General features: G+C 41.2%; 1 long non-coding RNA gene across 2 annotated transcripts in view; it reads left to right on the forward strand.

Annotated features, from left to right (window-relative positions):
• The window catches only part of LOC124513111 (uncharacterized), a 49,238-nt gene that overhangs the window by 13,717 nt on the left and 22,997 nt on the right, over nt 1-12,524 (forward strand). For both annotated transcript variants that reach the window (XR_006962299.1, XR_006962298.1), the window contains one exon: nt 3,285-3,422. This is a non-coding gene — a long non-coding RNA (uncharacterized LOC124513111). The remainder of the gene's footprint in view (nt 1-3,284; nt 3,423-12,524) is intronic.

A 12,524-nucleotide genomic window follows, 5' to 3' on the forward strand; every position in this document is an offset into this window, starting at 1 on the left:
TACTTCCCCCAGAGCCTCTCTCCCTGAACGTTGTCGGGAGAACAGCCGGAGAAGGAGCCTTTCCATTGCCTTATTCACAGGAGGCTCCACTCTGCTCATGGTGCTTCTTAGCCCTGTCTCAGCCCTCTTGAGCCTCACACAAGGAGCCGAGAAGCTGCCGGATGTGAAAGAACAATTCTGTGGCTCCAACCACTGATTTTGGAGACCATAACACAGTTTAAGTTATAGTAGTGATGAGAGAAATAATTTTTTCAGGACACAAAGAATCTGCTTTACTTCAACTTTTTATTTTATTTATTTATTTATTTTTAAAGTTTATTTTGAGAGAGACAGAGACAGCACGAGTAGGGGAAAGGAGAGAGAGAGAGGGGAGAGAGAGGGAGAGAATCCCTGATGGGGGCTCGAACCCACGAACTGTGAGATCATGACCTGAGCCAAAATGAAACCAAGAGCTGAATGCTCAACTGACTGAATCATCCAGGCACCCCTATTTTATTTTTTAAATGTTTATTTATTTATTTTGAGAGAGAGAGAGAGAGAGAGAGCAAGGGAGGGGCAGAGGGAGAGGGAGAGAGAATCTCAAGCAGGCTCTGAGCTGTCAGCACAGAGCCCAACGTGGGGCTCTATGTTACCAACCATGAGATCATGACCTGAGCCAAAATCAAGAGTTGGACACTTAACCAACTGAGCCACCCAGGCGCCCCTTAACTTTTTATTTTAAAATGAATTTAGACTTACATAGAAATGGCAAAAACAGTACAGAGAGTTCCTGTGCAACCTTCCCCCAGCTCCACCCAGTGACATCTTACCAAACTTTAGTACAACCACCAGAACTAGGAGATTGACGGTAGAATGGTATTATTAACTAAAGAGATCTTATGAACATGTCAGCACTTCTTACATGCACTCGTGGTTTTTTCTTGGTGTGTACTTCTATGAATTTTGTCACATGCATAAATTCATACAAGCACCATCACAATTGGGGTATAACCCCATCATGTCCTTGCCCATCCTTAACCCCTGTGATCTGTTCTCCCATCACTGGGATTTGTCCCCTCGAGATAAGTAAATGGAATCATACGGTATGTAACCTCTGATACTGGCTTTTCCCCTCCACTTAGCCTAAAATTGTTGAGTTCCATCCAAGTTATTGTGAATATCAATAGTTAGCTTCTTGTTTTGGCTGAGTAGTATCCCATGGTGTAGATGTGATGCAGTCCTAGCATTCATCCATTGAAGGACATTTGGTTTTTTTCCAGTTTGGGGATATTACAAGTAAAAGCTGCTATGAATATTTGTGAATGGTTTCCTTTGTTTTTAAGACTAATTGTAGCTACACCAAAAGCCTTTTCTCTTCCTATATGAATAAATTAGCCTAAAGTTTCCCATTGAAAAGAGTGCCAAAAAATCAGAAAAATAAACCTTCCCTCCTCTGCTAATAGTATTTAATATATTAAGTATAATATATATATATATTATATATATATAATAATAGCTATATAAAGCCCAAAATCTTCAAGAAATTTTATAAGCTTTTGCTTTTCTGTTATGAATCAGACATTAAATTCTCATGAAGCAAAATTTAAGGTAAACCTGAAACTGAAAACCTATTTTTTTCTCTCAAGATTGTGATTCTTAGTTTATGTTGACAACAAGGTGCTGGGGTAGCATTCGTCACTGATTGATTGACTGGTGAATTGATTGGTTGATTGATTAAATTTACAGTTATTGTGTACCTATTAAAGCCCTATTAAAGACAGAATACAGAGGTGAGCAAAAAAGAAACATGTTCTCATGGTAGTAGATAGTAACGAAACAACTACCCAAATAAGTCTCTAATTACAAATGTGGTAAGTGATCTGAAGGAAATCCCAGGATACTCTTTAAGAGAACAACTGGAAATCCTAAACTAATCCAGTTTAGGCATCGGTTTGGGCATCAGGGGAGGTGTCTACCTAGGAATTGCCATTTAAGCTAACATCTGCAGAGTGAGAATAAGCTAGGGACCAAGGTTCCTCCAAGAGGAATCTTGAGAAAACTTGTGAGAGATTTTGAAATGAACTACCCCCTCCTCCAAAAAGATTACTAGATATCCTCTCTGGGGTACTCTTTTGAGTTATCTGATTCTATATGGAATCATCCCTTTCATTGTCTTTGAATTATTTTTTGACCCTTTATGTTAGAGAAAACTAACAGCGATGCAAAAAAATGATTACCTACAGAAATGTAAATGAATTTTTTGGGTGGAATTTAATTGATTATTGCCCTGTGGATATTAGCCAAATTTGCATCTCTTTGTACATTTATTTCAGCTTTTCTGATAACTAATAAATGTGTGTGTTTGAATTCTCCATCGCATTAATTTCTGTGTATGGTGTAAGGAAGAGCCCAACTTCATTCTTTCACATACGGGTGAAAGAATAAACCCAGTTATACCAGCACGTTTTGCTGAAAAGACTAATCTTTCTCCATTGAATTGTTTTGGCACCAGGGTCAAAAATCAGTTGACAATAAATATAAGGGTTTATTTCTCGACTTTCAATTCCATTTTATTCATCTGTGTTTTTGTCCTCATCCCAGGACCATACTGTCTTGGTTACTGTAGCTTTGTTGTAAATTTTGAGATCAAGAATTGTGAGTGCTCCAGCTTTTTTTTTTTCAAGATTTGTTTTCCTGGTATTCTTGGTCTCTTGTATTTCCATATGAATTTTATGATCAGCTTGTCAATCTCTTCAAAAAAGCTAGCTGGGATTTTGATAGAAATTACATTGATCTGTAGATCATTTGAGGAAGTATTATTATCTTAACAATAGTAAGTGTCCTATCCTAGTCCATGAACATGAGACATTTTTCCATTTATTTGGCTCTTTAATTTCTTTCAATGATATTTTGTAGTTTTCAATGTACAGTGTTGCATTTCTTTTGTTGAATTTATTCTTAAGTATTTTATTCTTTTCAAAACTATTATAAATGTAATTATTTTCTTAATTTCCTTTTTGGTTGTTCATTGCTAGTTTACAGAAATACAATTGATTTTTGCATATTGATCTTGTAGCCTGCAACTTGGCTGAATTCATCTATTAGTTCTAGTAATTTTGTGTGTGTGTGTGGAATTCTTTGCATTTTGTGTGTGAAAGGTCCTTTTTGAATCCTCTGAACTGGAATAGTTGTAATGTTTTACTCTTATCTTTATTAATTAATGAATGTCTAAGTTTATTTGGACTGCTAAAATGAAATACCACAGACTGGGTAGCTTATGCACAATTGAAATTTATTGTTTGCAGTTCTGGAGCCTGGAAGTCTGAGGTCAATGTGCCATCATGATTGGATGAGGTTCTTCTTCTGGGTTGCAGACTTCTTCTATCCTCACGTGGTGGAAAGAGCTGGGGATAATTAAAAACTTTACATTTCTATTGTGTAAGGTAGGCAACAAAAGTGTTTCAAGCAGGGGAGTGATATGTTCTATTATGGTCTATAAAAAGATCACTCTGCAGAGAAAGGACCGGAAAGGATATAGTCAAGAGGTGATGCCATATGTCAGGTGAGAGGTGGTGCAGAAAGAACAAATGGGTGAATTTGATATATGCGTTTTGGAAAAACAGACAACTTGGGGATTGATTACATGTTGATGAGGGATAGAGAAGTTGACTCCCAGGTCCCATCACAAATGTCAGGGTGGATGGAGATGCCTTTGATAGAAATATGTAGGGAGCCATAGCACCTGAGCTACAAAAAGTATTATCATGGTATTGAGGTTTTCACCTTCTTCCTATTACTAAAGAAAGACACAAAACTTGCCCTCCACCTCATATCTCCTCTAAGAACCTTTTCTTTGCTCAGCTAAACACACTTCCCTGCACAGAGGAGAAGTGATAAACTTATTTTTGTGTTCTAGGGGGGAGATATACATCTCATTCGATTCACAAAGCAAACCTGGAGATGTTATTATTGTAGGTATGGAATCTGAAGGTCAACGAGGACAAGTAGCTTGTTGGGGTCACATGGAGTCCATGGCCAAGTTCACATATGAAATCAAAATGTCTGACTCCAATGCTCACACTGGGAATGTTCTGGCTAAAATCATTAACTTTGTAACCTTGGGCAAATCTGTTTACCTTTCTTAGTCTTGTTTTTCACACCTGTAAAATGTGCCAAATAACCCCTATCTTACAAGATGTCTTGATGAGTAAAGCAGTATTTGTAAAGGATTAATATAAAATTCCTCTGTGTTTGGATTTCCAAAAAGCAAGAATAGACTATTGGCAAAGCTGCCTCTTTCTTTGCCTTTTGTCATTGACATTTCCATTGCTCATGCTTGTTTCCCCTTTCCTGTCTCGCTACAAGTGTGTGCCCACTCTCCTTGCCCCAGGGGCACTCGTTCTGATGTATTCAATGTGTACCTTTGTTGAGATGTGTATTCTTGAACACTAAATAATGCTTTGTGGGATTTTAATGTACATGGATGATGAAGTGTGATAATCTCAATCTGTCCTCTTTTAAACAACTCAGCAGTGGCTGGATAGAAATCCAGTGCGTTGAATTTTACTGCTTCCCACTTTCCATTGGATGCATACCCTTTCTGTTCTGCATTGTTTCCAATTTATTTTATTTTTTAATTTGTTTAATGTTTGTTATTTATTTTTGAGAGAGAGAGAGACAGATAGACACGGCATGATCAGGGGAGGAGCAGATATAGGGAGACACAGAATCTGAAGCAGACTCCAGACTCACAGAGCCCGACGTGGGACTCGAACTCATGAACCGTGAGATCATGATCTGAGCTGAAGTCAGACGCTTAACCAACTGAGCCACCCAGGTGCCCCTCCAATTTCTTTTTTTTTTTAAGTTTATTTGTTTATTTTGAGTAAGAGAGAGAGAGAGCAGGGGAGGGGCAGAGAGAGAGAGAGAGAGAGGGAGAAAGAGAGAGAGAGAATCCCAAGCAGGCTTCCTGACACAGGACTCAATCTCATGACCTAGCTGAAATCCAACGCTTAACCGACGGAACCACCTAGGGTACCCCTGTTTAGTACAATTCCTAGGGATAAACTCTGGCCTGTGCCTGAGATGACCTTAATGCTATCCTCAGCTTTACCAAATCTTAGGTTTCTTTCTGCCTGTAATCCCCTGGCCTCTCCTTCTTAGAGCATTTACTTTAGAAAACTTGAAACTGTAAAATCATTCTCTGCCTCTTTGAAGTATATAAAAATCTTCTCCCAGGATCTTGTCAGTTTTACTATCCTGGTAGGACCAAGTCTCAAGGACTTAGAAACCATTGCTTTGAAAGGTAATCATCAAGGAAGACAGCACCCCTGTAATCCCAGTCTCTGTGGGACTGTGGGAGCCTAACTTCAATAGGTGTCAATTAGCAAACACTGACTAATCACAGAGAAGCACCTTTACAAATTCAGGAACAACTCCATGCACTGGGTGCATCCCACAGATCCATTTCCTGCTAAGGTCCTTCACTACTTTTCTTAGCTCACCCCAGTGCTTCAGAATCCTCCTGCCCTTTGTTTCAGTTGGGCTTGAGTTCATTCTCTCTCCCCTATTGTAACAGTCTTGAATAAAGTCTTTTTTTTTAATTTTTAATGTTTATTTATTTTTTTTGAGAGAGAGAGAGAGCGAGAGAGCATGAGTGGGGGAGGGGAAGAGAGAGACACACACACAGAATCTGAAGCAGGCTCCAGGCTCTGAGCTCTCAGCACAGAGCCCGACGCGGGGCTCAAACTCATGAAGTGAGCTGAAGTCAGACGCTTAAGGTTTTTTTTTTTAGTTTTTTTAAATGTTTATTTATTTTTTTTCTGAGAGAGAGAGAGAGAGAGAGAGAGAGAGAGAATAAAGTCTTGATTGCTTGTTTAACTTTGTCTAGGGCAAGTCTTTACTTTGACACTGCAAGTCCCAGTGGTGGGAAAAGGTAGGACAAAGGCATCTGCCCATAGCTGCTCACTGACCCATCTCCAGGACTCCCACCCTCCTCTGGCTCCTGCTGTCCCCACCTGCCGCCCAGAGCCCGGTGCCTCCACCCCTGGTTCCTCCTGTGTGTGTCCAGGGTTCTGGCCTCCTCTGCTATGTTTGATCTGTTCATGGCACTCTATTCATTTTCCATCTTCAAGAAATTTGATGAAAACCCTAGACTATTCATCTTTCTTCCTGCCATACTCTTTGATTTCTTCAAAATTATTATTTCAGTGGGGTTTGGATAGGAGAAATTCTAAATTGAGGAGTTCTTGTCTGCCACTTTGAGCTGAAACATGCTATTGATTTCCAAACTGGCTCCAAGTGTTCTTTCCCTTTGTAAAGAGATCTTTGAACCCAAATTCCTGCCAAGCTAACAAGAGCCTATCAAAAATATCAGAAAAAGCAAACAATTACCTATCACTACTGGTAATGAAATAAACTAACAGCAAAAGAAAATAATGGAAAATTTGGTTTGCACTGCTTTTCTCAAAAAAAAAAATGTTGATGTATGAACTTCCATAAAGCAAAAAGGAGTCCAAAACCCTCAGTGAAATCCCAATTCCTCATCTGATGGTGAGATACTAGAGCCACCTGCAGGTCATTTACCCATGTACTCATTTCTTCCTTCCTTATTGTTGAGTAAGGGGGTGGAAAGACACATTGTGCAGCAATACATCATGCAGGCACAAAGCTAGGTTATGGAGGAAAAACTTATAGCGCCCCCCCCAACCCCTTTGTCCCATGGAGAAGCATTATTGGACCAGTCACACCACTGGATACACCATGGAGAGTGTTCCTGGAAAGATATTCTGCTCCTGAGTTTCTTCACCAATTTATAAGGAAGTTAGGAGGGGGCAGGGAGAACCAGCTGTTTATACATAATTGGAGCTGTCTGGACTGGTCTTGCTGGGGAGAAAAACATCTGGAGCTTAGATGCTGGTTGTCTAAGGACACTTGCATACCAACATAGGTATCATCTTATCCGAGAAAGTAAATATTTTAAGCTTTGTGAGCCATGCAAAGTCTCTGTCACATCTGTCCAGCTCTGTACTTATATAACAAAAGCAGCCACAGGCAATATGTAAATAGATGGGCATGGCTGTGTTCCAATAAAACTGTATTTGCAAAAATAGGCAGCAGGCTGATGGCCCCTGACTCATTACCTAGTATCTTGGTAAAATCCAGCTCATTTTTTAGAGTAAAAGTGGGGGTGGAGACATGCTGCCTAGGCCATCATCAAAGAGTTTGCCACTCCTAGTCCACCCATCCAGTACTCCTTTGCCTCATGGGACTGATGGTCTTGTGAAGGAGAAAAACATTAAAGAAATTATCACGTATAATAAATATGTAATTAAAAAGTATGATAAGAGCTATGAAGGATTAGTTGTGGGATTTTATGAAACAGTGTGACTGGAGACCAAACTTACAGTAGGGGCTAATGAAGTCTACCCTAAGGAAGAATCATTTAACCAGTCCTAAATGATGGGTGAGGGCTGGCCAACTAAGGGTGGGTGGAATGGAAGAGGGAATAACATATACAAAATCTGTGGGGCAACACTGAGGATAGTGCATTTGAGGTAACAAAAGAAAATCAAGTGTGGCTGGAGCACCAAGACAAGGTATAAAGTGGTGCAGGATAAGTCTCAGGAGACAGGCAGGGGCCCCATTGTGGGGATATCTGGCAGGATATGTCATAAGGGTTTTGGATTTTATTCCAGTTATAATGGGAAGTTCTTAGAGGATTTTCAGGTGGTTGCAGTGGAGAATTGAGGGGATGGGGGAAGAATGGAAGTGGAGAGCTCAAGTGGAGTATATTGTGGTCATCAGGGCAAGAGATAAAGATGACTTCTGTTGGTGTGACTTTGTTTATGTCTGCAGGTGAAGTTTGTGTAGGAATCTATTTGCAGTTACTTTGATTTTTTAAATGAATATCATTTCAGTGGAACAATAAATTAAAAAATTGGTTTTCCATAAGCCTTTTGCTTTACTCATCCTGCTTATGAAGTTAGAATTTAAGAGGTCCTTGATTAATGCTTAATCAAATGGTATAGACTGCCCTCAATCAGTCCCATTTACCAACTTTGTTGATTAATTTTTTTGTGAACAATTTAAGCTACTTTTATTAATTTAATATATTGAATTAAAAAATTTTTAATGTTTACTTATTTTTGAGAGTGAGAGAGGAGCAGAGAGAGAGAGGGAGACACAGAATTAGAAGCAGGGTCCAGGCTCTGAGTTGTCAGCACAGAGCCCGACGCTGGGCTTGAAGTCACGAACCGTGAGATTATGACCTGAGCCAAAGTCAGACGCTTAACCGACTGAGCCACCCAGGCACCCCAATTTAATATGTCGAATTTTTAAAAGTACTCAACATGCCTGATCTAACACTCAGAATCTTCCAAAGCACTTCACTCCTGTAAGTAACACATTAAAATTAGAAATGAAGAAAAATCAAGTTGTGTTAAACATTCCAGTATTCTCCACTAACTCAACCAAATTATTTCACCTCCCACCTCAAAATCACAAGTACAAAATAAATTATTTAATTACACATTTTATATTGGAATCACAAGGATAATCTGTAATGGACCCCAATATACCGCATTAAAGGTATATTATGTACACTTTAACTTCCAAATAATATGGATGATTCCAATGATTATAAATGTATTTCTAATCTTTGCAATATTGAGTATTAATATTGTGCTTGACTTTCATATTTCTACCTATGTTTAATGATAACTATTCTGTGGCTTGTCCACTAGGGTAAGATTACTGGGCCAGTTATTTATGGTCTTCACCAGATCACTGACCCAGCAGTGGGGGTTGCTTATGACCAAAAAGGACTTGAGACCTGGGCTTGCACACTTCACGGGTGACTCCACCCCATCATGACTGGGCACATGGAGCTCTATTTTCATAGTCAAGATGACAACAGGAAACTTGGAGTTCACTTCCTTTAAAATGTGTTAGTGGCTTCTAGGGTTTTTAAAAATTATTTATTTATTTTAACACTTATTCATTTTCAAGAGACAGAGCATGAGCAGGGGAGGGGCAGAGAGAGAGGGAGACACAGAATCTGAAGCAGACTTCGGGCTCTGAGCTGTGAGCACAGAGCCCGATGCAGGGCTTGAACTCATTAACTGTGAGATCATGACCTGAGCCGAAGTTAGATGCTCAACCAATTGAGCCACCCAGGCGCCCCATTCTAGGTTCTAATTATACCCTCGAATGATTCTTCTGTGTTATGATGTAGACAGAAGCCAGTGCTTTTACTGACAATGTAGCAAATATTCCTCATAGCTAGGCTAGATTTTGTCATTTCTTTAGTTCTTTAGGACATTTACTACTGTCCTCTTTGGCACTAAAGATGCTTTAAATTTTTTTTTGTTTATTTTTTTGAGAGAAAGAGAATGAGAGGATGTGAGTGGGGCAGAGAGAGAAGGAGAGAGAGAATCCCAAGCAGGCTCCACGCTGTCAGCACAGAGCCCAAGCAGGGCTCAATCTCACAAACCATGAGAACATGACCTGAGCCAAAACCAAGAGTTGGATGCTCAACTGACTGAATGCCTGGCCATCAGTCCTTTAGATAGTCGATCTGTAATTCTTTTCTCTGATCTGTGTGGATGGAATTTTGTATCCCCTGCTAAGGCAGTGTCTGGCTTTCTTCAGCAATTTCTTTCTGTATAATTGAATTCTGAATTTTTGTGATCTTTCTGACTGGCCACCACTCTCAGATGCCTGATTGGATTCTGTATACCTGCCAAACCCTCATCTGCTTCTGAGGTACATCATGAGGTCATGCCAATGAGGGCTTGGATCGGGGTGGTGATGAGGGAGCCAAAGTAGATGGATTTGAGAAGGATTTTGCAGAGCAAAGAGATTTGTTCACAGATTGGAATGGGGGGTGGTGGTGATGAGGGTGAGGGGTTTTAAGGCTAACTTTCTCTTTCCAGCTTTAGTAACTTGGAGAATGGAGATTCTATTTCCTGAAGAGGGAGACATGAAAAAGGAGCACATCGCGTGGCAGTTGTCGTTCCACATTTACGGGACACTCTCTATCCATCTCAGCTCCCTGCAGAGCCAAGCATCCCAGATAACTAAAGAGCCACACCTGAATGGCAGCAAGAGTAAACTGCCCTTGTGCTCTATTTTCTGGAACCTCTTCTGTGAAGGTCATTAGCTGTTATCCCCCAGCTGAGAAGAAGTGCTCTTCAAGAGGGAGTTGTTCCAAAAATTCTCATGGCAGCCCTCCCCTCTTTAGGCTTGTTTCTGAGCTTGAGTGACCCCATCCATCTATCCATCCATCCATCCATCCATCCATTTGTTCAACAGTGCTTACTCTGTACCAAGTCCTTTCTAGTCACTGAGGATAGAACAAAATCTCTGCCCTCCTGAAGCTCACATTCCAATTATAAGAAGACAGATAAACATAAATAAGTAAATATATAGTAAAATTCAAGTTGGTAAGTGCCATGGAGGTAAAGACAAAAAGTGGGGAAGGAGGATTGAGGAATTGTGTGTGTGTGTGTGTGTGTGTGTGTGTGTGAGAGAGAGAGAGAGAGAGAGACAGAGAGAGAGAGAAAGAGAGAGAGATGCTATATAATATTGGATGTTCAAAGAAGGGTTTCCTGATAAGGTGGCATTTGAACATGACCTGAAGGAAGCTGACCAGATGTGGAGCATGAGTATTCTAGCAGTGGGAACAGGCACAAAACCCTGGGGCCTGGATCCTGCCTGTTATGTTTGGTAGGACCACAAGGAAGGCATTGAAGTGGAGTGGAGGAAGCTAGGGAGAAAGTAAGAGATGAGGTCAGGTAGTGTGGGGGCTAGTGGGCAAATCATGCAGGATCTTGTAGACCTTGTAAGGACTTTGATTTTGACTCTGAGATAGAAAACCATTGTGGCGGGCTGGAGTTTGAGCAGAAGAACAGAGTGACCTGACATGTTTGTGAAAAGTTTCATTGGATGTTCTGTTGAGATTACAAGCATGGAGACTCTTCGGAGGCAAAGAGTCTTTCTTGGTGAAAGATGGTGAGTGGTGGAATAGCAGTGGAGGTGGCAGTGAGTGCTCAGGTTTTGGATGTATGAAGTACAAGATACATGAGGTGGGAAAGAAAAAGCAGAATCACAGATTACTACAGGATTTTGTTCAGAGCCATTGGAAGGATGGAGCTTCCATTTACTATGATGGAAAGACAAAGGAGGAGCAGATCTGGGGACATTCTGGAGTTCAGTTTGGACCAGACAATTTTGAGAAGATATTAGACAGCTAAGTGGAGATATCTGGGCTGGAGAAGTATAATTTTGGAACTTGGCAGCATATAGGGGAATATGGAAGCTATGAGTTTGGCTGAGATCACCTAAAGAGAGAAGACCAAGGAGGGTTAGGAGGACTATACTCTAAATGGACTTTATAGTAAAATAGGAGTAATGAGCTTGACACCACAGGGAAGTGGGCATGATTAAATGATGTGTATGTAGAGCACTTGGCACAATTCTTGGCACGTAAGCTCCTTCCTTCCCTCCTATAGGCAGACAGGTTCACTTCACTGGGGGCCAGATGGCTGTGGTTACTTGGAGGACTATGAGTCCCAGGTCTTTGTGTTTCCACTGCTCCATCTACAGCCTATTTGACTGGTGTGGTCCTCCTGCAATAGAGCGTCACTGTCCCTTTACCCATGCACTCTTTCCCATCCTTCCCAGAGACCCCAAGTCTTCCCCGCCTCCTCACTGATTCTTGTCCCTTTGGCTTTGGGATTTGATCTCCCTCAAAGCTTTGATCACATTTTAGTGTGAGTAGAGGTGCAGAGAACTGGTTTCCAGATGGGAATTGAGTGAGAGGAAGCCCAGGTGCATTAGGGCTCTAAGGGTTGGAATTTGGAAGAGCGAGAAGCAGTAAAGTGAGGAAATGGGCCTTGACAAGAGAATGTGAGGACACCTAAGATAGACTGTTAATTTCCTGCCTGACAGTATAGGGGCCCCCCACATCCTATACCACTAAACTCACGGATGTACAGAGATCTCTGACCTATGGTGTCAAACAGTATCCTTCTTCCATAGGAGCTTAGGATTGAGGCAGAAAGCCATGGTATGTCTTCTCCAAGACCTGAGTTTGGGGGGGCATGACCTGGACTACAGCAGCATCCCTGAGCCCCTTCTCTGATCTGTGTCCAGTGTAGTGTGGCCAGGCTGGCATTAGCCTTGGCATCCCCAAGAGCAGAGCTGAGTACCTCCCACCTACCTCCCTTTTCCTCCTTGTACCACACAGAGCTCTGCCACACCAGGCAGCAGGGGTAAGGGCCAAGAGAGCAAATGAAGAGATTGCAGGACCTCAGGGTTTGGGGTGAGTGGCTTTGGGTGTGGAGGAGAACAGGTTGCTATTTAAACTAGGTCTGCAGGGGTGGTGAGAGAAGTAAAAACTTAAATGGCAGAGGTGTGGGGAAGAGCTCTAAAGGAAAGGTGAGCTGCAGCCCCCGGCATGGATGGTGGGAATGACAAGGTGTGTTAGGTGTGCACCTCAACTATTTACACAAAAACAAACCATTTGTATTTTCATGCTCTTC

The sequence above is a fragment of the Lynx rufus genome, unplaced genomic scaffold, assembly GCF_022079265.1.
Source record: "Lynx rufus isolate CCGP_SWC_20201006 ecotype Redwood Valley unplaced genomic scaffold, mLynRuf1.p SCAF_18, whole genome shotgun sequence".
Taxonomy (NCBI): Eukaryota; Metazoa; Chordata; class Mammalia; order Carnivora; family Felidae; genus Lynx; species Lynx rufus.